Genomic DNA, 21,680 nt, shown 5'->3' on the forward strand with positions numbered 1-21,680 from the left:
GGCCCTGGGGCTAAGCCAGCTCTCTTAGTTTTTAGACCGAACTAAGAAAGCCGCCCCTAGATGGCGAACCGGTCTAATAAGCAACTTGCTCAAACCGAGCTTACCAAACCTTTTGCCAAACCGAGATATCACCTGCCCTTAAAGCCGAAATAGGGCATTTTTACCTTGTTTTTATTTTGTAGCACGGTCCTATGATCTGTGCTTAACCCCTTTGTTTTCTACTTTGCAGACTTAGGTTGCCCAGGCATTCCTTCTTGTGCTCAACCGAGCTACTTGAGTCCAATCTTCCGACCGAGATAACTTATTAATAATTTATACCACAAATGGGTAAGTATAGGTATCTGGTAGATACCCCAGGTGGCATGGCCGAATTCCGAAGGGATTATGGCATTCCAGATGATGTACACCTTACCCTAGCCAAAAAGGAAACCATTCCGTGGAACAACCAAGGCTTTGTCCCCTTTACTGTTTTATCTATTATAGAAACCAGACTAAGGTTCCCGGTCCAGCCTTTAATTTGCAAATTTCTTAGGCAAACCAGACTATGCCCAACCCAGCTATCCACCAATACATACCGGATAATAATGGGTATTGCCGAGCTAAACCGCCAAGCAGGCTTGAACCTCGGTTTAGCCGAAATCTTCCACCAGTACTCCATAGGTTCCAAAGATGATGGCTGGGTTTATTACCTTAGGATACGCCGACGTAGAGAAAAGATAATAAAAGATACCCCGGATAAGGATGTTAATGACGACGACTTCTTCTGGGTATCGGGCAATTTTGAGGATCACCAAGCCCAAATCCCAGGCCAAAGTATTAACTGGAAGAAAGGAGAACCTGGTAAAGTTACTTCGGTTTTATGCATGTCTTTCTTTTACTTCGGTTTCAGGCGTCATGACCGATCTAACAGTCGTATATTTTTTGCAGACTTGGCCCATCTTGCTTCCTACTATAGTTACCCACATCTGAACACACTCCGAGCCGCACTACGGATTAAAGAAAGAAGTTGGGCCAAGCTTCTAAGCTTTGAACCGACCTACCGATATAACGGTCGTCGAAAGGCCCGAGTGACCGATTTCCTTCTTGAGGAAGCACCAGAATCGGACCTAAACTTGCCCGAAATACGACTTGTCCCATTAACTGCTGAAGAAGAGATGGCAAAGAAAAGCAGAGTTAGGGCCCTTCTGACTGCAACAACCAGGGCCGAAGTACCACCAATTATTGAAACGCAGCTTGCCGTTGTGGCCCTCCCTTCACAACGGCCTTCTTCCTCTCGCCCTTCCAAACGCGCCCGATCTACATCAACCGAACAGCAACTTATCGATGAGGTTGAATCCATCCCCCAGAGTCCTCCACCTATCCTTCAACCGGAGCAAACCGACCGAGCTGAACCTTCCAATTGGTCTCCGAAGCTAACCTTCAACGACCGAGATATCAAAGTTTCCGATTCGATTGTTGCTGAAAAAGATCATTTGTTGGCATTCAACTTGGCCAAGAGTGTGTGCCTCCCAAAAGATATGGAGCACCACTTAAAGCAGCTAAACACCGAAATGAAGTCGATCCGGTCCGCATCGAAGTCCATGATTTTGGTAAGTAGCTCTGTCAGTTTTTTTCTGTCTGATTTCTAACTTTTACTTCGGCTTAAGAGAAGTCTTCGTTTTTCCAAGCCTTACAGAAGAACAACATCACTTACAAGAAAGTCCAAGAGCTTAGAAAAACCACAAGGCAGGCAATGGCGGAAGCCGAGGCAAAGGTGGCCGAGCTAGAAGAAGCTGAAAAGAAAATGGCCGAGATGCAAGCAGAGAACCACCGACTTGCCGATCTGGTTAATTCGGCTGAAGCGGAGAAGCAGAAAGCCGCCATCGCTATGAAGGACAAGTATCTGCGGGAGTTGGTGAAGCTTGAGAAGAGAAAAGGCACCGAAATAACTCAACTAAAAAAGAGCGCGGAGGAAGCCGAAAAGGAGGGGTACAAGCAAGGTTACAAGAAGGCAGAAGATGTCTATGTTAAACAATGCGACGCTGCCAAGGAACTGTTCTTCAAGTGCGGCTGGAGGGCGGCTGTTGAGAAGCTCGGTCATGATCAGCAGACCGAGGTCTTCGACCCTCCAGCTTACTTTATACCGAAGTCCCTTGTGGAGTATGCGGATGCCTTGCAACAAGAGTTTCTGGAAGACTCCGATTCTGATGACTCCTCTACTCCCGAAGACATTCCGGTTGTTAGTGCAGACCCATCACTTCGGTTGGAGCCCATGGTAGAGGACCTACCTATCGAACAGCCAAATGAAACCGTGGTTCCAACCGAAAGCATCCTGGCAACCGAGAGTGAACTTCCTCTTGAAACCGGTCTTCAAGTCACTGGTGACGCGGCTTTTGACGCCGAAATTGAAGAACTTTTTTCCTGATTTTTTTCCTTTTTTGTTACCTTTTTTTTTGTAACCGGGCTATGTCCTCTTGTACTTGCTTTTTAATGAATGAAAATTTTGTTGGACTCTTATTCCGGTTTCTGATTCATATGCTTGCACTTGTAATGTCTTCTATTTACTCCAACTGTTATTTCGGTTTTGGCTGGTTAAACTATGCTTACTAGCTGACCACTCCTTAGCCGATATAATCACTTTGGCTGAGGAGTACAAAGTTTTTAATCCAGCCAATCCAGTTTCAACCATACCCTTACTTTGGCTGAAGAGTAACAAGAGTTGTTTATTCCAGCCAACCACTCTTCAGCCTTGTACTTATTTCGGCTGAAGAGTAACAAGTGTTGGTTTATTCCCGCCAACCACTCTTCAGCCATGCACTTACTTCGGCTGAGGAGTAACAAGAGTTGCTTTATTTCAGCCAACCACTCTTCAGCCTTGCACTTACTTCGGCTGAAGAGTAACAAGTGTTGGTTTATTCCAGCCAACCACTCTTCAGCCATGCACTTACTTCGGCTGAAGAGTAACAAGTGTTGGTTTATTCCAGCCAACCACTCTTCAGCCATGCACTTACTTCGGCTGAAGAGTAACAAGAGTTGGTTTATTCCAGCCAACCACTCTTCAGCCTTGCACTTACTTCGGCTGAAGAGTAACAAGTGTTGGTTTATTCCAGCCAACCACTCTTCAGCCATGCACTTACTTCGGCTGAAGAGTAACAAGAGTTGGTTTATTCCAGCCAACCACTTTTCAGCCTTGCACTTACTTCGGTTGAAGAGTAACAAGTGTTGGTTTATTCCAGCCAACCACTCTTCAGCCATGCACTTACTTCGGCTGAAGAGTAACAAGTGTTGGTTTATTCCAGCCAACCACTCTTCAGCCATGCACTTACTTCGGCTGAAGAGTAACAAGAGTTGGTTTATTCCAGCCAACCACTCTTCAGCCTTGCACTTACTTCGGTTGAAGAGTAACAAGTGTTGGTTTATTCCAGCCAACCTCTAAGTTAGTTTTTTTCAGCTAACTTAGAACAATGCTTGCAATATACCTAATCTTTACTAAGGCTAACTTTTACAAAGAACATCTTGTGCTGAAAAGAACTGCTTGTTTTATTGAAGGAAGAAAAAATTACATATGTTTGAAAAAAGAAAAGCTAAAAGTAAAATAACTTGAGATTGGCCGTGTTCCATGGCCTAGGGATTGCTTTGCCATCCTTGTCTTCTAGGTGGTATGCCCCTTTGCCTGCTAACCCAACCACCTTATAAGGACCTTCCCAGTTTGGGCCTAACTTGCCATCTCTTGGGTTTGAGGTGTTTCCCATTACTTTGCGCAGTACCCAATCTCCAATCTTGAATTGTCTTGGATGGACCTTTTTGCTGTATTTTCTTATTAACTCTCGTTGGTATGAGGCGATGTGGACTAGTGCTCTTTCTCTTCTTTCTTCTGCAAGGTCGAGTTCTAAGGCTATGACTTCTCCATTTAAGTTTGGATCAAAATTTTCGCTTCGAATTGTGGGGAGGCCAACTTCTAGTGGGATTACTGCCTCCATTCCATAGGCTAAGGAGAATGGTGTTTCTCCTGTCGATCGTCGAGGTGTGGTGCGGTAAGCCCATAAAACGTGAGGAAGTTCATCTGCCCACTTGCCTTTTGCCTTTTCTAGCCTTTTCTTTAGTCCATCCAGGACGACTTTATTTGATGCTTCTGCTTGTCCATTTGCTTGAGGATATGCCGGTGTAGAATTGTAGAACTCTATCTTGTACTCTTCACAAAAGTTTCTAAAGATTCTGCCGTCGAACTGAGTACCATTGTCTGAGATCAGTGCTTTTGGTATGCCAAACCGAGTGATAATATTTTGCCAAACAAATTTCTTCACGTCTTTTTCTTTGATTGATGCCAATGCTTCTGCTTCCACCCACTTTGTGAAGTAGTCTGTTGCTGCGAGAAAGAATTTTCTGCCGCCGGGCGCTGTTGGAAGTGGTCCTACTATGTCCAAGCCCCACATTGCGAAAGGCCAAGGGCTAGTTAATGGTAGGAGTTCTCTTGCTGGTTGATGTATTTGGTGCGCGAATTTTTGGCATTTCTCACACTTCTTCACATATTTCTCTGAGTCTGCTTGCATATATGGCCACCAATATCCTTGCGAAATAGCCCTGTAAGCGAGCGACCTTCCCCCTTGATGACTTCCACACACCCCTTCGTATATTTCGAACAAGAATGCTTCTACTTTGCTGGGATGAACGCACTTGAGGTAAGGCCCAGAGAATGACTTCTTGTATAATGCCAAAGATGGAGATAGCCAAAATCGCTGCGATTTTGCCCTTATTCTGTTGGCTTCTTTTTTCTCTTCTGGTAGGATGCCGTCTTTTAGGAACAGGATGATGGGATCCATCCATGAAAGGCCTAATTCTATGCAACATACTTCTTCTGCTTCGGGGTCTTCTATGCTTGGTCTTGGTAAGAAGTTGATCAGTAATGGATGAGGGATTGATGTATCTGCCATTGAGGCGAGGCCTGCTAGTTCGTCCGCTCGGCTGTTTTCCTCCCTGCCAATTTGTTCTATCCTTACTACGTCAAACTTCTTGATCTCTGTTCTGACTAACTCTTGGTATTTGGCCATTCTGTCATCCTTTGCTTCGTATTCGCCAGAAATTTGGTTTACCACCAGCAGAGAGTCACTGTATACCATTAGTTCGGTGGCCTTCATGTAGTATGCTGACTTGAGTCCTGCGAGAAGCGCCTCATACTCCGCTTCATTGTTGGATGCTGGGAAGCCAAGGTTGATTGCTTGCTCTACAACCAGGCCGTCTGGAGAGATGAGGACTATGCCAAGCCCTGTTGACTATTTTGTAGTCGACGCAGACACGCCATTTACCATTCTTTTTTGGCACTACGGCTGTGTTGGAGATCCATCTTGGGTAGTGCACTTCTCTTATTGCTCCTGTCTCCAGCAGGTTGCCTACCTCTTCTGCCACTATATCGGCGTGGTGGAGTGCCGATCTGCGTGTACGTTGGATGACTGGTCTGGCGGATGGGTGGACATTGAGTTGGTGACTGATGAAGTTTGGATCAATACCTGGCATGTCGTAGGGCGTCCAGGCAAACACTTCGATATTAGAGGTCAAGAATTCCAAGACCTCTAATCTCTCAGTGCTGGACAACGATGAGCCAAGCAAGAAGAACTTATCCGGGTTCTTCTCATCTATTTTTACCTCCACCAAGTCCTCCACCGCTTTCTGATCAGCCTCTTTGCCGACGTCCGCGAATAATTTATTACTTTCTGGTTCTTCTACCGAATGAACATATCCTTTGGCAGCGCGGCTGCCATTCACCGTGGTGAAACATTGTTTTGACATGATCTGATCTCCATAGACTTCTTCAATTATACCGATGTCGTTGGGGAACCGCATTACCTGATGGTATGATGACGCTACCGAACGCATGGCATGCAGCCATGTTCTACCCAAGATGATGTTGTAAGTGGAGGGGACCTTCAATACCCAGAACTCCACTTGTTTTGTTACGCTTCCCGCTCTGACCGGAAGAATTATTTTGCCGACGGGCCATTCTGGCATGGAGTTGAATCCAATTAGGGGAGAAACTGCAGGCGCCAAGTCTTTGTCTTGCAACTTCAACTGTTTGAATGTTTCGTAGTACATGATCTCACATGAACTACCCTGGTCAATCAGAATCCGCTTGACGTCAAAATCTTTGACTCGGAGAGTGACAACCAGAGCATCATTGTGAGGACAGTATATTCGATCCAGGTCTTTATCCGAAAAAGACATGACGTTTGTTGCCTCTGTCTTCCCTTTCTTGGTGGCTGGTTGGGCACCTAGCACTTCTCTAAAGTGCTCAGCCTTTTTAATTGATCCTCTGAGCTCGCATACGCGCTCAGGTTCAAAAACTCCATGAATGACATTGATAATACCTTGAGGTGGTGCGCCGATTTTCATTTTGTTGGGATGGTTATTATGATCTTGGGGGGCCGGTTGCGTCCCTCCTTCAATGTATTTGTCCAAGTGGCCTGCTGCCACCAATTCATCCAAGTGCTGTCTCGGTGGCGTGCAATTCTCAGTTCGGTGCCCCTTTTCTTTGTGGAAGGTGCACCGTGATCTGTCGTCGTAATTTTTCTGAGCTTCCCCTAGCTTGGCTGGCCACTTGACAAAAGGCTCATCTTTTATTTCGCTCAGAATCCGATATATTGGTTTTTTGAACACCGTTGTTATGGCAGTGCGGATTCTCAACCATCTTTTGTCTGGGTCTTCTCCGTTATCTCGTCTGCCACGCCCGTTTTTATTCTGCCGATCTACTGTATTGACCTTTGCTGAGGTCTTCTTTTCTAGTACTGCGGTTGCACTAGATTTTGCTTTGGCACGTGCGCCATCCTCTTCTACCTTGATGTGCTGATGCACTCTCTCCATCAGGGCTTCCATGGTAAGGGGTGGCGCCATGGTGATCGAGTCCCTTAGTCTATTTCCGACTGGAAGGCCTCTTTTACACTGCGCAATGGCTAGATTGGTGGGGCAGTCTCCAATCTGGTTGAATGTCTCCCAGTAGCGACTGTTGTAAGATTTGAGGGTCTCTTTTTCACCCATGTCGATGGAGAGCAACTGGTCTATTTCCACCGGTGTTTTGGTGTTTGTTCGAAACCTTGTTACGAACGCTTCTGCCAATTGGGCCCAGGAGTCTATGCTGCCCTCTGGGAGCTTCTCGAACCAAGTCAAGTCGAGGTCGCCAAGGCTTGATGGGAAGAGTATACACATTAAAGCCTCATTTCGCCTGTACACAGCCATGACTTGGCGAAAGTGGCTCAAGTGTGAATACGGGTCCGTCTTTCCTTCATATGTAGTGAATTTCGGCTGAAGGAAGCCTGATGGTAGGGGAGCGTTTTCGATTGCTGGAACAAACGGCGAAGTCTGTAGTCTTGCCAATGCTTTGTCCGTTGGTTCGTAGGCTGGTCGCGGTATTGGCATTCCAACCTCGACGCTTCCATGCGTCCGAGGAGCCAACCGCTGTAAGGCTGAAACTCTATGTGGATCCCTTGCCCTGGCATCCTCCTTGCATCGTGCTTTTTCTTCGAGCACGGTTCGTAAGTCGGATGATCTGGGTAATTCTGTCTGTCTGGATCTGGTTTGGTGTGAATGTGAGGGCCAATATATGCTTCCTTCAGTGTATGACCTTTCAGATCTCGTCCTCTCAGACCTGGAGTGACGAGTTCTGGAAGACCAGGATTGAGTGTCGCCTGTCCTGAGGCTTCTGCTCTCTCCTTGTGAGGGTGTAGTGTTCCTACTACGATTCTCTGAGTGGCGAGGGGGCGTCTTGTTTTTGCGCCCCTCTCCTGTCGCCACCTCCTTTTTCTTCATCTGGCGTTTCAAGGCCTCCATGTCCGCCGCCATCTTTTTTATCAATTCATCCTGTTCTTTTACGCGATCTTCCAGAGCTTGAGAGTCAATCCTCCGTCTTTGTCTGTCGGGACTTTGAGAATGGGACTGACGGGGGCTGTGAGTCCGTCTCCCCCTAGCATCCCTCCTGGAGGTATGTCTTTGGGGCTCCAAGTCCGCCATGGGAGGGACAGAAGGTAATCCTTCACGCCTTGCGCCCCCTTCTGGAGTTAGTCCGTCAACGGCGGACTGCGGTAGTTCTTCAATGTGTGCCATTGATTGAGAAAAGGAGAAGCTTAGTCAAGAGGTTTTTTGTTCTTGTCTGTTGTTCCCACAGACGGCGCCAATTGTACGGGGAGGAAATAATTCTCCTCGTATAATCCTGTTGACTAAGTCCACGCTCCTCCGTACGACGTCGCTTTATCACTTGAAAACACAAATGTGAGCTAGCCGGCGGGTGAGTGCCGGAAACCTCTCCGATGCCTAAGTCAGTAAGCTTGACAAATAGACAAAGTTTTATGTTCTCAGAAAGAATTGTGTTCAATTACCTCCTCCAAGGTGATGCTTGTGAGCTTTTATAGGTTTCGAATGGCATAATCCTAGTAGGACTTTTATTTCTCCATGCAGAGTCCTCCTAGGATTCATACTCCTAAAGGATAATGCTTATCCTTTTACACCCCCCCACTGCTTAAACCAAGTGGGATGGTTTTCTCCATGGCCGAACTACCATTTGACCGAAGTAAAACTGGCTATGCTGAGCCACAAAGTAAGCTGAACTATCCTTAGTTCAGCCCTTCCCTTTACTCTTCCTTATATCGGTTTCTCATCTGTTCAACCCATGGTGTGTTTGGACCGAACCAATGACTCTCGACCAGTATAACTCCCTGACCGGTACACCTCTAAGGCCGACATAACTTCAAGGCCGGTCTAACCCCAAGTTGCTCCCAGACCCGAAGTACATTTACAATCCTTTAACCGAAGTAACTTTATAATTCCTGAGCCGGAGTAACCTTGCTCTCCTGGGCCGGAGAAACCATTACGGCCTTTTTACTTAGTCCTTCGTACTTTGGGCCTCAAAGCTCAACTCGCAGCTCGGCCCAATTTTTCCCAAAAATTACCCTCTCAGGCCCTGTTTGGTAGAGCTTATTTTCAGCTTATTTCAGCTTTTAGCTTAATTTAAGCTATTTTGATGTGTTTGGTTTAACTTAAAAATACAGCTTATAGCTTTTTGTAAGTCAAAAATCAACTTATTCTTTGAGTGGGGGATGAGAAGCTTAATTTATAAGTCAAAAATCAGCTTATGTTCACAGTTATAAGCTATAAGCTATTAAGTTATAAGTTATAATCGTTTTCCCACAATTCTACCAAACGGGGTCATAGTAAAAGAAAATTGATGGTGTTAAGCAGCCCCTTTAAAAGTTATTAGTTCTAAATAGCACAAAATTGTAAAGTAACTTGCAAAAAAAATAATAATCCAACAACAGGTCATCCCAAAAAAAGAAGTCAGGACCTACAAAATTGTCACATGGTGATGGGGGCAATAATTATCACTTAGGTTGAACTTTTATATTGTGGGAAAAATGGAAAAAGAAAATTCATAAAAATATGGGTCTAAAATCCATATCATAATGAAACAATACTGTGTACATGTTTTTTTTTTTTTTGGGTAAGTTAGATTGAACTTTTATATGGTGGGAAAAATGAAAAAAAAAAAAAAATCAGTAAAATATGAGCGTAAAATCCACATCATAATGTATACATTTTTTTATTATTATTTATAATTTAGATTGAACTTTTATATGGTGAAAAAAATGAAAAAAAAAATCATAAAAATATGAACTTAAAATGATCAACAAAATGTAAATGTGAATTTTTCATTCAGAAAGTATTAGTTATAAACTGCTTATTAATAAACATAAAAATAAATAATAAAGAAATGCCATTTTTTTTACTAAACAATTACAAATTTAAACAAACAAATAAAGAACACAGTAGAAGAAAGTTGATGGTACTAAACAACTCATCGAAAAGTTATTAGCTGTAAATAGTACAAAGTTATAAAGTAACCTACAAAAAAAATATAGTCCAACAACAGGTCATCCACATCATGTGGATATATTCAACTTCACTATACAAATGAGATAGCTATTGAATTGTGAAAAGAAAAAAAAAAAATTACTGAATACGTGTCTTTTGTAAGTTAAATCTAAAATCACTTAGATAACATATGAAGAAATTCATACATAGACCATGAAAATTAATGAGTTTTAGATCACTTACCTTCAAAGAGGAATAATAATCTTGTTTATATTTCCTTAGCCATAATAGTATAGAAAACAATTTTGAAGGAGAAAATTATAAAAAGAGAGAATAAACTAAAAAGTAAAGAGGAAGAAACCAAAAAAATTTTGAAAAAAAATTGTATGAAAAAAATTATATTTTTACTTGAGGAATAATCGCTTCTAAAATTAACAAAATAGTTGAGGTTAAAAATACAAACAATAATAGTTTGATTAAGAGCATTTCCAACGTAGGAGCCAAAAGGGGAGAATTAGGCATGTTGCCTATTGAAGTTGGATTTCGAAGCTCCAACGCGTTCTGCAACTAAGGAGGTATTTTGCCAATTCTCGTTTTGGCTCTCCACGGGTAGCCAACGTCCATTGCTAGGCAAAGCGCTCTTCCTGCCATTGTGTTGGCCTCCATCTCTGCTTGTTCCATCTCTGTTCCAGTCCATTGATCACGGGTATGGCTTTCTTTCTCTTTCTCTTTCTCTTTCTCTTTCTCCACTTCCCTGTTCTTTCCCATCATCTATTTGTAATCATTTTCCATATACCGAACCGCTTCCTGAACTCCGAAACCCTCTCTCAAACCCATTCCCCTTCTACAAAACCCTTTCTCAAACCCCTCCCTCCATATGCGAATCCCCTCACAAACTCTTTCTCTTTCTGTGAAACTTTATCCCAAACCCTCTTTTACCTTGCTATGTTAAATTTGTGCAAAAGAATACATGATTTAGGGCAATCCATTTGCAAAAATTGGGTTTGTGTACTGAAATTGTTCTAATGGCTGTTGGGTCATGCTACAAGTTGCTGGTTTTAATTGTTGCTAAGGAAGAAAATGATGTTATTGCTATATGTGTAATTGCTGGTTTTAATTGTTCCATGAAATTGTTCCATTAAACTTTTTTGCATTTGTAATTGTTTATGGCTACACACATTTTTAGATTATAGAAACTGAAATATATAAATTTGCAATGATCATTAATGGAGGTCAATTTCATAGCCTTTGCAAAATTTTGGTTTTTCTTTCTAATATACCGGTAGCTTTTGCAAAAATCTTTTTTATAAACAAAAATATATGACCGTTAGGAATATGTCCATTAGATAATATTACCGTTAGAGAATAATACCGTTTGAAAATATGACCGTTGAGATAATATGATTGTTTGAAAATATTTTTTTTATAAATAATTTAATTATATATTTTAAATAATTAAATATTTATAAATGCCACGTCAATAAATGTAACATGTCATAAAAAGATTATTTATTTATTTATTAATGTTTATAATAGTTTTCTTTTAAAAATTAGTTAAGTTAGTTTGATTAGTTAACTAAAATAAAGAGTATGATTAGAGTGTAAATTAACTAAATTAGTTAGGTAAAATAAAAAAAATAAAGTTTTGTATACTTTGAAGAGACATTTTAAAAAATATGATTGGAGATCCTCAAAGAAAATTAAAGTGAGGAACTTTAGTAAGAAAAGGACAATAGAAATGGCAAACCTGTCAATGATTTGATGGGAAGGAAATTTTTGAAACAACAATGATTCATCCCATTAAAAACATCACCACTAATAGCACTAATGCATTAAAAAAGTAAAAAAAAAAAAAAAAACACAACTCCAAGACCAAAACATCACATCATTAATGGCGAGACCCACTGCCACCTAATTAGTGGGAGCACTAATTAGTGCTCCCAAGCATTTTTCTTTTTGAAAAGGTTTTTTTTTGAAAATCTAATTAGGCAGGTAAATGAGAGAAGTTGTACGTGTGGGGCAACAAGAGGTGAGGGTGCAAAACGTGGCAGTTAAATAGTGTAGGTGTAAGGTTTTTTTTTTTTTTTTATAAAAAAAGTTATATAATTTCCAAGTAGCAAAAGCTTCAAGAGACTATTTTGAGACTTCACTTAATATAATATAGATAGTATAGATTAATAGTTTAGATTTTTTCAACCTACTTGCAAACTTTAATATTTTGATGAACCGATCAATAGACAAAATCTAAACTTTTAATATGTATAACACAAATCCATTGCTCAAACTGTTCTCTCCAATTTGTACCCAGATTGAAAAGAAGCCGTTCTCCAACTAAAATGTTGTAAATCTCTTTTGATCATAAAGGCTTGGCTGTGATGTTGGGCTAGTTTGTTGGGTTTCGTTCTGTTATCCCATTTTTTTCTCGGCCCATTATTGATTTTTAAGCTTAATGTATCCATTAAGAAGCTGTTGGGCTATTGCCCGCTGTTGGGCTCAAAATGGAAGTCAACGAAATAGAGAGGCTTCTTGGCTGGAGGAGAATATTACATTTTACAAATGTCAAGATAATTAAGTGAAACTGAAATGTTAACTATTTAAAAAAATTCAATAATATAAATAAGCAAGTTTAATACCAACTACATAATATAAGAAAGACTCTCATAATATGAAAAAAATAAACAACTAAAAAAATCTCAAAATATAAATAAATCCTTACTATTGACAAGGTTTGACCCTCTAACCACATTTTATAATCATGATTGTGAGACAAATTAAACCGGCATCGTGTTTGACACATAAGGTAGCAAAAATGTGTAATAGAAAAATGTTATATATCACTAATTTTTTGTCATTATTTTGTATCACTGTTTATGTGGATATTTATAATTAATTAATTTGTTTGAACATAATTATTAACGAATTAGTAAGAGCAAATAATATCTTGTGACATACGGGTATGAAAAAAAAAAAATGTGATACATAACATACCTCATTGTAATAAGAAAAAGTAGTCATCTTAACATTATATTTATAGTAATGCTAGACTTATCCTGTTTGGCATGATGATTGGCATTAATTTAACTCAAGATAAAGTATATTAAAAAGTTAATAAAATAAAATGTCACATTCAAATCATAATAATTTTATTTTTTTTCTTACAAAATTATAAAAAACTAAAAGTTCATCATAAACCGAGCTTTTTTAATCAGGCTAAAATAACCAAAAAATTAAAAAATCAAGCTAAATTTTTTTTTCTCAAATTATACACCATTATATTTACCATCTTATTTGTCAACGCAACATTAATATAATGAGTCATACCACTCACCATACCTATATCTAAGGCAAATATGATACAAAATATATAATAAATTTAGCATTACTTTCACTTTTGAAAAGTTGAAGAGTTTGTTTCAAAATAATATTTGTTATATTTTTATATTAATAAAAAACTATAAACATCAGGGTAAATTACATTGATAGTATCTATATTTTGATTTTTGTATCATTTAGGTCATTATAATTTCAATTAGCTCAATTTTGATAATTAATTTATGATTTTGTCCAGATTTGATATAATTTATTACAATTGTTAATTTTTTTGATAAAAAAATTCGCACATGAACAGTATGTATTATGTTTTTATTGTTAAAATTATAAACTTATTAAACTCGGTGATGAGCTAATTTCAGCAAACTCAATAACTATTTTCCTTTAAAAATTTTAATTGACGTTATCAATTAGACGTAATTGATATAAAATTTAAAATTAAATATTAAAATTGAACTAATTAAAATTATAAGTACTAAAATAACATAATAGGCACACCGAAAAAGCTACCTTAATTTATTCTAAGAATTATAAAACTATTATTATCAAATTAATCTATATATATTGATGAATGATCTAAATCACAAAATTGATGACTATTAGATCAATAAAGTGTACTATAATTAGCCCATAGAGTGTCAAACAACACCACTCAAATCTACAAAAACGGAGGGTAGAGGAGGAGGCGGCACACCACACCACACCACACCACACCACAACCACGTTGGATTCTTTACGCCACGTTTTGTATGTGTCATGTGATAGGAAATATATAAATTGACAAAATCATAAACAAACTGTTGGTCAATTTATTGACTTATTTTTGTTAGATTATTTTTATACATATTGTTAGAGAAAATACCATAAACTAAACAATATTATTGATAAATGATGCAAAGAAAATGAGATACAAATAGATCAGGCTAAGGCACGGATATCTCGTTTTCTTTAAGGAGATCAAGCCCACTGCGGTAGGAAGAATCCAAATACCGATGCAGCAGTCACAATACTATGACTTGTCCCCTCCAGGATACAACAGCCCGACCACTTGTCGTATGGTTCAGGCCAACTCTGCACAAGATGGTGAACCCAAAGCTCCACTAATAAAACACCATTCTTTGCTAGTAATCTCTCTTGTATAGAAAATAGCTTATCTCTATAGATAGAAAAGAGTAGACTATATATATAGGCTATAAGGACCTTACAGTTATACCAAAATAATGACCAGTAAACAAGAAAATGGTTACACTAAAATAATGACCATTAACCAGGTTCATGAATTCTATTTAACCTCCATTTATGACCAAGAGGTTACCAAAGAAATAAAACCCCATTATGAAAAAGATAAACCAATAAATAAATATAAGATATTAAAATGGTCCAACAATCCCCCACTCATTTTAATATCAACAAGGATAAAAAAGATTACCAAACAAAGATAGACTAGTATGCATCATGAAGGTGTGCTCTGCATTGAACCTTCATTAGTGAAACAACAACCTCTACTCCAGAGTCAGTAGTGGTCTCAGACTTGAACTATGACTGCTTAAGGGAAATAAAGTATTACTGCTCACACATAATAGTCCAGGTGTTGACATGAGCTTTAATAGCCAGCACATTACGGCCTTGTGCTAATCCCAGTTTCATGAGCATATTTGAGAATAAGCCTTGTTCTCATAGAAAGCGGCCCCACTTTCATGCTCACATAGGTGAAATCTGTCAAGGAGAAAATGGTTACACTAAAATAATGACCATTAACCAGGTTCATGAATTCTATTTAACCTCCATTTATGACCAAGAGGTTACCAAAGAAATAAAACCCCATTATGAAAAAGATAAACCAATAAATAAATATAAGATATTAAAATGGTCCAACAATCCCCCACTCATTTTAATATCAACAAGGATAAAAAAGATTACCAAACAAAGATAGACTAGTATGCATCATGAAGGTGTGCTCTGCATTGAACCTTCATTAGTGAAACAGCAACCTTTACTCCAGAGTCAGTAGTGGTCTCAGACTTGAACTATGACTGCTTAAGGGAAATAAAGTATTACTGCTCACACATAATAGTCCAGGTGTTGACATGAGCTTTAATAGCCAGCACATTACGGCCTTGTGCTAATCCCAGTTTCATGAGCATATTTGAGAATAAGCCTTGTTCTCATAGAAAGCGGCCCCACTTTCATGCTCACATAGGTGAAATCTGTCAAGGAGAAAATGGTTACACTAAAATAATGACCATTAACCAGGTTCATGAATTCTATTTAACCTCCATTTATGACCAAGAGGTTACCAAAGAAATAAAACCCCATTATGAAAAAGATAAACCAATAAATAAATATAAGATATTAAAATGGTCCAACAATCCCCCACTCATTTTAATATCAACAAGGATAAAAAAGATTACCAAACAAAGATAGACTAGTATGCATCATGAAGGTGTGCTCTGCATTGAACTTTCATTAGTGAAACAGCAACCTCTACTCCAGAGTCAGTAGTGGTCTCAGACTTGAACTATGACTGCTTAAGGGAAATAAAGTATTACTGCTCACACATAATAGTCCAGGTGTTGACATGAGCTTTAATAGCCAGCACATTACGGCCTTGTGCTAATCCCAGTTTCATGAGCATATTTGAGAATAAGCCTTGTTCTCATAGAAAGCGGCCCCACTTTCATGCTCACATAGGTGAAATCTGTCAAGGATGTTCCTGTAATTTACACACCCCACTCAACAAGAGCTACAGAATTTCATTAAGAGTATAAAAACTCAACCCTCCAACATTACAGGACAAATGCACTTACATCATAGGGATGGATAACAAAATATTAAAGAGTGCATTTTTACAACCACCATATGATTCGTTCTTCCCATTGAACCTAGTTACAGGATCTCTGGTCCCTAGGTTGGGTATCCTCATACATGGTTTTTGATTTTATAGGCTTCAAACCCATCCCCCTCGATGTATTCCAGACCCTATCTCTCGCCAAGGCCTTGGTTAATGGATCCGCAATATTATCACAAGATCTTACATAATTCACAGTTATGATGCCATTACTCAAATAGGATCTCACATTACTGTGTTTCCTTCTAATAGGTCTGGATTTACCATTATAAAAATGATTGTTCACTCTACCAATAGCAGCAGTGCTATCACAACGAATTAACACAGGAGGAATTGGTTTTTCCCAAAAAGGAATTTCATGTAACAAATCTCTCAACCAATTCGCTTCCTCACATGCTGAAGCTAACGCTATAAGCTCAGCTTCCATTGTAGAATTAGCAATTATCGTCTGTTTTTTAGACTTCCAACATATAGCACCACCACCCAAGGTAAAAATAAAACCCGAGGTAGAGAGAGAATCACCTGACAAAGTGTTCCAATCGGCATCACTATATCCCTCAAGTACCGCAGGATACTTGTTATAAAACAAACCATAATTTTGTGTTCCAAATAAATATCTCATAATTCTTCCCATGGCTAGCCAATGATCTCGACTTGGTTTGCTAGTAAACCTGCTAAGTACTCCAACAGCATATGCAATGTCAGGTCTAGTACAGTCAGTAGCATATCTCAAACTACCAATCATACTAGCATATTCCTTTTGATTAATCACTTCTTTTTCATTTGTTACAACAGATAAGTGTATGCTTGCATCAAAAGGAGTAGCAACATATTTACAGTCTAGAAAATTATATTTCTTTAACATTTTCTCAACATAATGCGACTGATCAAGAAAAATGCCATCCTCAGTCTTGGTAACTTTAATTCCCAAAATAAAATTAGCTTCACCAAGATCTTTCATATCAAAGTGGCTATTAAGCATATTTTTAGTCTCATTTATAATATGCAAATTAGAGCCAAAGATAAGTAGATCATCCACATATAGACTAATAATCACATGTGCATTCTCACAAGTTTTATAATATATGCACTTATCACATTCATTAGTCTTATAGCCATTCTCAAGCATGCAGGAATCAAATTTCTCATGCCACTGTTTAGGAGCTTGTTTTAAACCATAAAGGGATTTAGTTAGCTTACACACTTTGCTTTCTTGGCCAGGCTCCACAAAGCCTTCAGGTTGGTCCATGTAAATCTCCTCATCTAGATCTCCATTTAAAAATGCTGTTTTTACATCCATTTGATGAATTTTTAAATCATGAATTGCAGCCACTGCAATCAACAGTCTAATGGATGTTACTCTAGTAACCGGAGAAAAAGTATCAAAGAAATCAAGATCAACTTGTTGCTTAAAACCTTTAGCGACAAGCCTCGCTTTATATTTATCTATAGTTCCATCCGGTTTAAGTTTTTTACGAAGGACCCATTTACATCCAATAGTTTTACAACCTGGAGGTAAATCCACTAACTTCCATGTTTTATTTGAAAGTAGTGAGTCTATCTCATCATTTACAGCCTCTCTCCAGAAAATAGCATCAGGTGATAATAAAGCTTCTTGTACCGTATGAGGAATTTCTTCCACATTGTAAAGATAATAGTCAGGGCCAAAATCTTTTTCAACTCTAGCTCGTTTATTTCTTCTTGGTTGAATTTGAAAATTTTCTTTTTCTTGAAAAACTTGAGAAGGAGTAGAAGAGCTAGGCATAGATAAAATATTTTCAGATATTATTTGACCCCCACTATTTCTAGATTTGAAAGGAAATTTATTTTCATGAAAAATAGCATCACCTGATTCAAAAATAATATTATTTTCCATATCAAAAAATCTATAAGCTGTACTATGCAACGCATACCCAAGAAAAGCACAAGTGGTAGCTCGTTCACCCAATTTAGGTCGTTTAGGATCTGCAAGCCTCACAAAAGCTAAACAACCCCAAACCCTCAAATAACCTAAATTTGGTTTATGCCCTCGCCACAACTCATAAGGGACAATTTTAGTCTTTTTGTGTGGCACTCTATTTATCACATGGCAAGCTGTCAAAATAGCCTCACCCCAAAAATTTGAGGGAGTACCTGAATCAATAAGCATAGCATTCGTCAAGTCAATTAACGTTCTATTTTTTCTTTCAGCTACGCCATTTGATGAAGGTGAATATGGTGGAGTAGTCTCATGAATAATTCCCAATGACTGAACAAAAGAGTTGAATCCTAGAGATTCATACTCCCGGCCTCTATCACTTCTAATTCTTTTAATCTTTTTACCGAATTGATTTACCACTTCAAGAAGGAATTCTTTAAATTTCTCAAAAGCATCACTTTTATTTTTTAATAAATATACGTTTGTATATTTTGAAAAATCATCAATAAAAGTGATAAAATATCGGTTACCACCCCGAGTTAAAATTCCTTCAAACTCACACAAATCAGTATGAAATAATTCTAGCAATTCGGTATTTTTTTCAACACTTTTATGAGGCCTCTTGGTAATTTTTGCTTTACTGCAAACTTCACATTTCTCAAAATTTTTTGTCACTTTAGAAATTAATTCTAAACTACTCATGATTCCCACATATTTACTATTTATATGACACAAGCGAGCATGCCACAAATTAATAGAAGTCAAAGTGTAAGTGGTGTCATAGTAATAATCATAAAATTGATCAGCAAGGCAATTTAAGAGATAAAAGCGACATTTATACTCATCTGTATTATAGGAAGCCACTTTTGCTTCATGTGCCTCATAGTCTTCATCATTCATCTCTTCGGTTGGGATTTTGTTCGGATTCTTTTTTGTAAGAACATATGCAACTTTCAAAAGGCTAAGGTAAAAAAGAACTTTTCCTTTCCACCTCTTAAAATGAACTCCTTTGAACTTGAAAGGTTTGTTGAGATCTCCAATTCCATCATTGGTTTTTTCTGGTACTTGTTCCATGTTTGATCTCCTTAAAATTGTTGGAGAAAATACCAGAAACTAAACAATATTATTGATAAATGATGCAAAGAAAATGAGATACAAATAGATCAGGCTGAGGCACGGATATCTCGTTTTCTTTAAGGAGATCAAGCCCACTGCGGTAGGAAGAATCCAAATACCGATGCAGCAGTCACAATACTATGACTTGTCCCCTCCAGGATACAACAGCCCGACCACTTGTCGTATGGTTCAGGCCAACTCTGCACAAGATGGTGAACCCAAAGCTCCACTAATAAAACACCATTCTTTGCTAGTAATCTCTCTTGTATAGAAAATAGCTTATCTCTATAGATAGAAAAGAGTAGACTATATATATAGGCTATAAGGACCTTACAGTTATACCAAAATAATGACCATTAAACAAGAAAATAGTTACACTAAAATAATGACCATTAACCAGGTTCATGAATTCTATTTAACCTCCATTTATGACCAAGAGGTTACCAAAGAAATAAAACCCCATTATGAAAAAGATAAACCAATAAATAAATATAAGATATTAAAATGGTCCAACACACATATATATATATATATATATATATATTTGCATATTTTCTCATAACTAGAAAAAAAGTCAACTAATAAATTATACTCAAAATAACACTTTTTATTTTATTTTATTTTATTTTATTTATCTTTACTGATAATTTTTTAAAATTATGTTTTTTTTTTTTTTCAGAATCTAAAAGGTATTGTTTTAAAAAAATTAAAAAAAGAAGAAATTACAGAAAGTATTTTAGGATTTGACCCTTATAACAAAATAAATCATGAATTTTTATTTTAGATCATTTTTTGATAAATCCTATTTTTAAGTGTTTTATTCCATCTAATTCATATTTTTTTTTGAGTATTCTATTAAGTTCTGTTTAATATAATATGACCAAATTATTCTTTCCATTTTTTTGCACATATTGCTATTTTGAAAGTAACACATAACAATAGTCCTCATTTTATGGAGAAAATCTCTCCATCATTCTAAAAAAACAATCTTTTCCTTATTTTATGGAGAAAATCTCTCCTTTATTCTAAGGAGAAAATCTCTCCCGCATTTCATGGATAAAATCTCAAATTTTGAATTTTGAACCTTTTTATAATTTGAAAATTTTAAAAACAATGCAAAAAAAAAAAAAAATCTAAATGAAGATCAAAATACAATGTGAATGCTTACAGTAAATAACAAACATACAATTAACTTTTGAAAAAACAAAACACATACTACAATTCAATATGAATGTTTACTGTACGGGGAGCAAATATTCCGGCATGCCCGTATTCCTTTCTTCCGAGCTCCGTCGATGTCCGATCACCTGCGAGCAAATAATGGTGAGCTACCCGGCGATGTGTGGCCGGAAAAACCCTCCGACGGTCAAGTTAGCACACACCTTGGGACGGATAGAGAGAAGGGAGAGAGTGTTTGAGTGTAAGAAATCCTTACAGATGTGTTCGTGTCTCGCGTATGGGGGGCGCAGACATGCTTATATACCTTCTGAGCCCCATATCCACTCCCTGTCATCTCTTGACACGTGGCTCTGCTATCCCATCTGTCAGCATAAACCATGCCGTTCATCACTGTAACAACCCTCATACTGATTACTGATTAATGACTGATTGATTACCGATTACTGCTAAACGGGACTGATAACTGACTGATAGTTGAACTGATTAAAGTACTGAACTGACTGACCGAACTTTAAACTGAATTAAATGAATACATCTGTTTGAATTGCATTCTATCTGTTTGACTGTATGATTATCTGTTCATGCTTATATGTTTAGACTGCTAATTGAAGGCCTTATCGGCGGCCGAATCCGAAATCGATTGATGTTTTATGATCCACATAATTAATGTAATTTTATGGTATAATTATCTGAAATTTGATTAGGTATGATTAAATTAGATTAAATAATGAGTTAATTGCAGAGTTGACTTATTTACCGTTTCGCCACTTAGTGGCCACCACTTCACACCTCTTGAGCCTTATTACACCCCACGTGCTTGATCAAAACAAACTTTTCTTCTCCCATTCTTGCACTCAACCGACCCAAGAGGAGAGTTAGAGAGAGAGAGAGAATTGTTCTAGAGAATTGGCTTGAAAGACTTGAAGAGATCATAGGAGATTTGCCTAATTGGACTCCTAAACCTTGAATACAAGCTCTAGGTAAGGATTTTATCTTCTCATTCTTGTGTTTGAACTGGTTCTTGTATGGTTCATGTCTAGTTGTAGAGCTAAGTCATGAATTGGTCCATTAATGGTGAATTGAAGCTCAATCTTTGCATGCATGTTTGTATTGTAGATGTTTGAGTTGTTTTCATGGCAAAAGGTTACTTGCATGTCCATCTTTTGGTCATACTCCATGAGTTCATCCTATCTTTGAAGGTTTGAGCTCTTTTGAAACAGCATTAAAGCTTTGAAAATGATTTAAGATCATGCATGTCATGTTTGAAGATTGTTCTTGAAAATGATTTGAAATTGGGTTTGAATTAAACACCCTTGGGCTTTGATTTCTTAAAAATTGAGCTTTGAAACATGATATCCTATGTGTTTTTAAGCGTTTTCTAGAAAATGGGCCCAAGAGGATTGGTTTTGATGCTTTTGAGCTTGGTTTTAGACCTGGAGATCGAATCTGGGATTTCCAGAT

This window comes from Camellia sinensis, chromosome 5 (assembly GCF_055761805.1).
Source record: "Camellia sinensis isolate YWXY chromosome 5, ASM5576180v1, whole genome shotgun sequence".
NCBI lineage: Eukaryota > Viridiplantae > Streptophyta > Magnoliopsida > Ericales > Theaceae > Camellia > Camellia sinensis.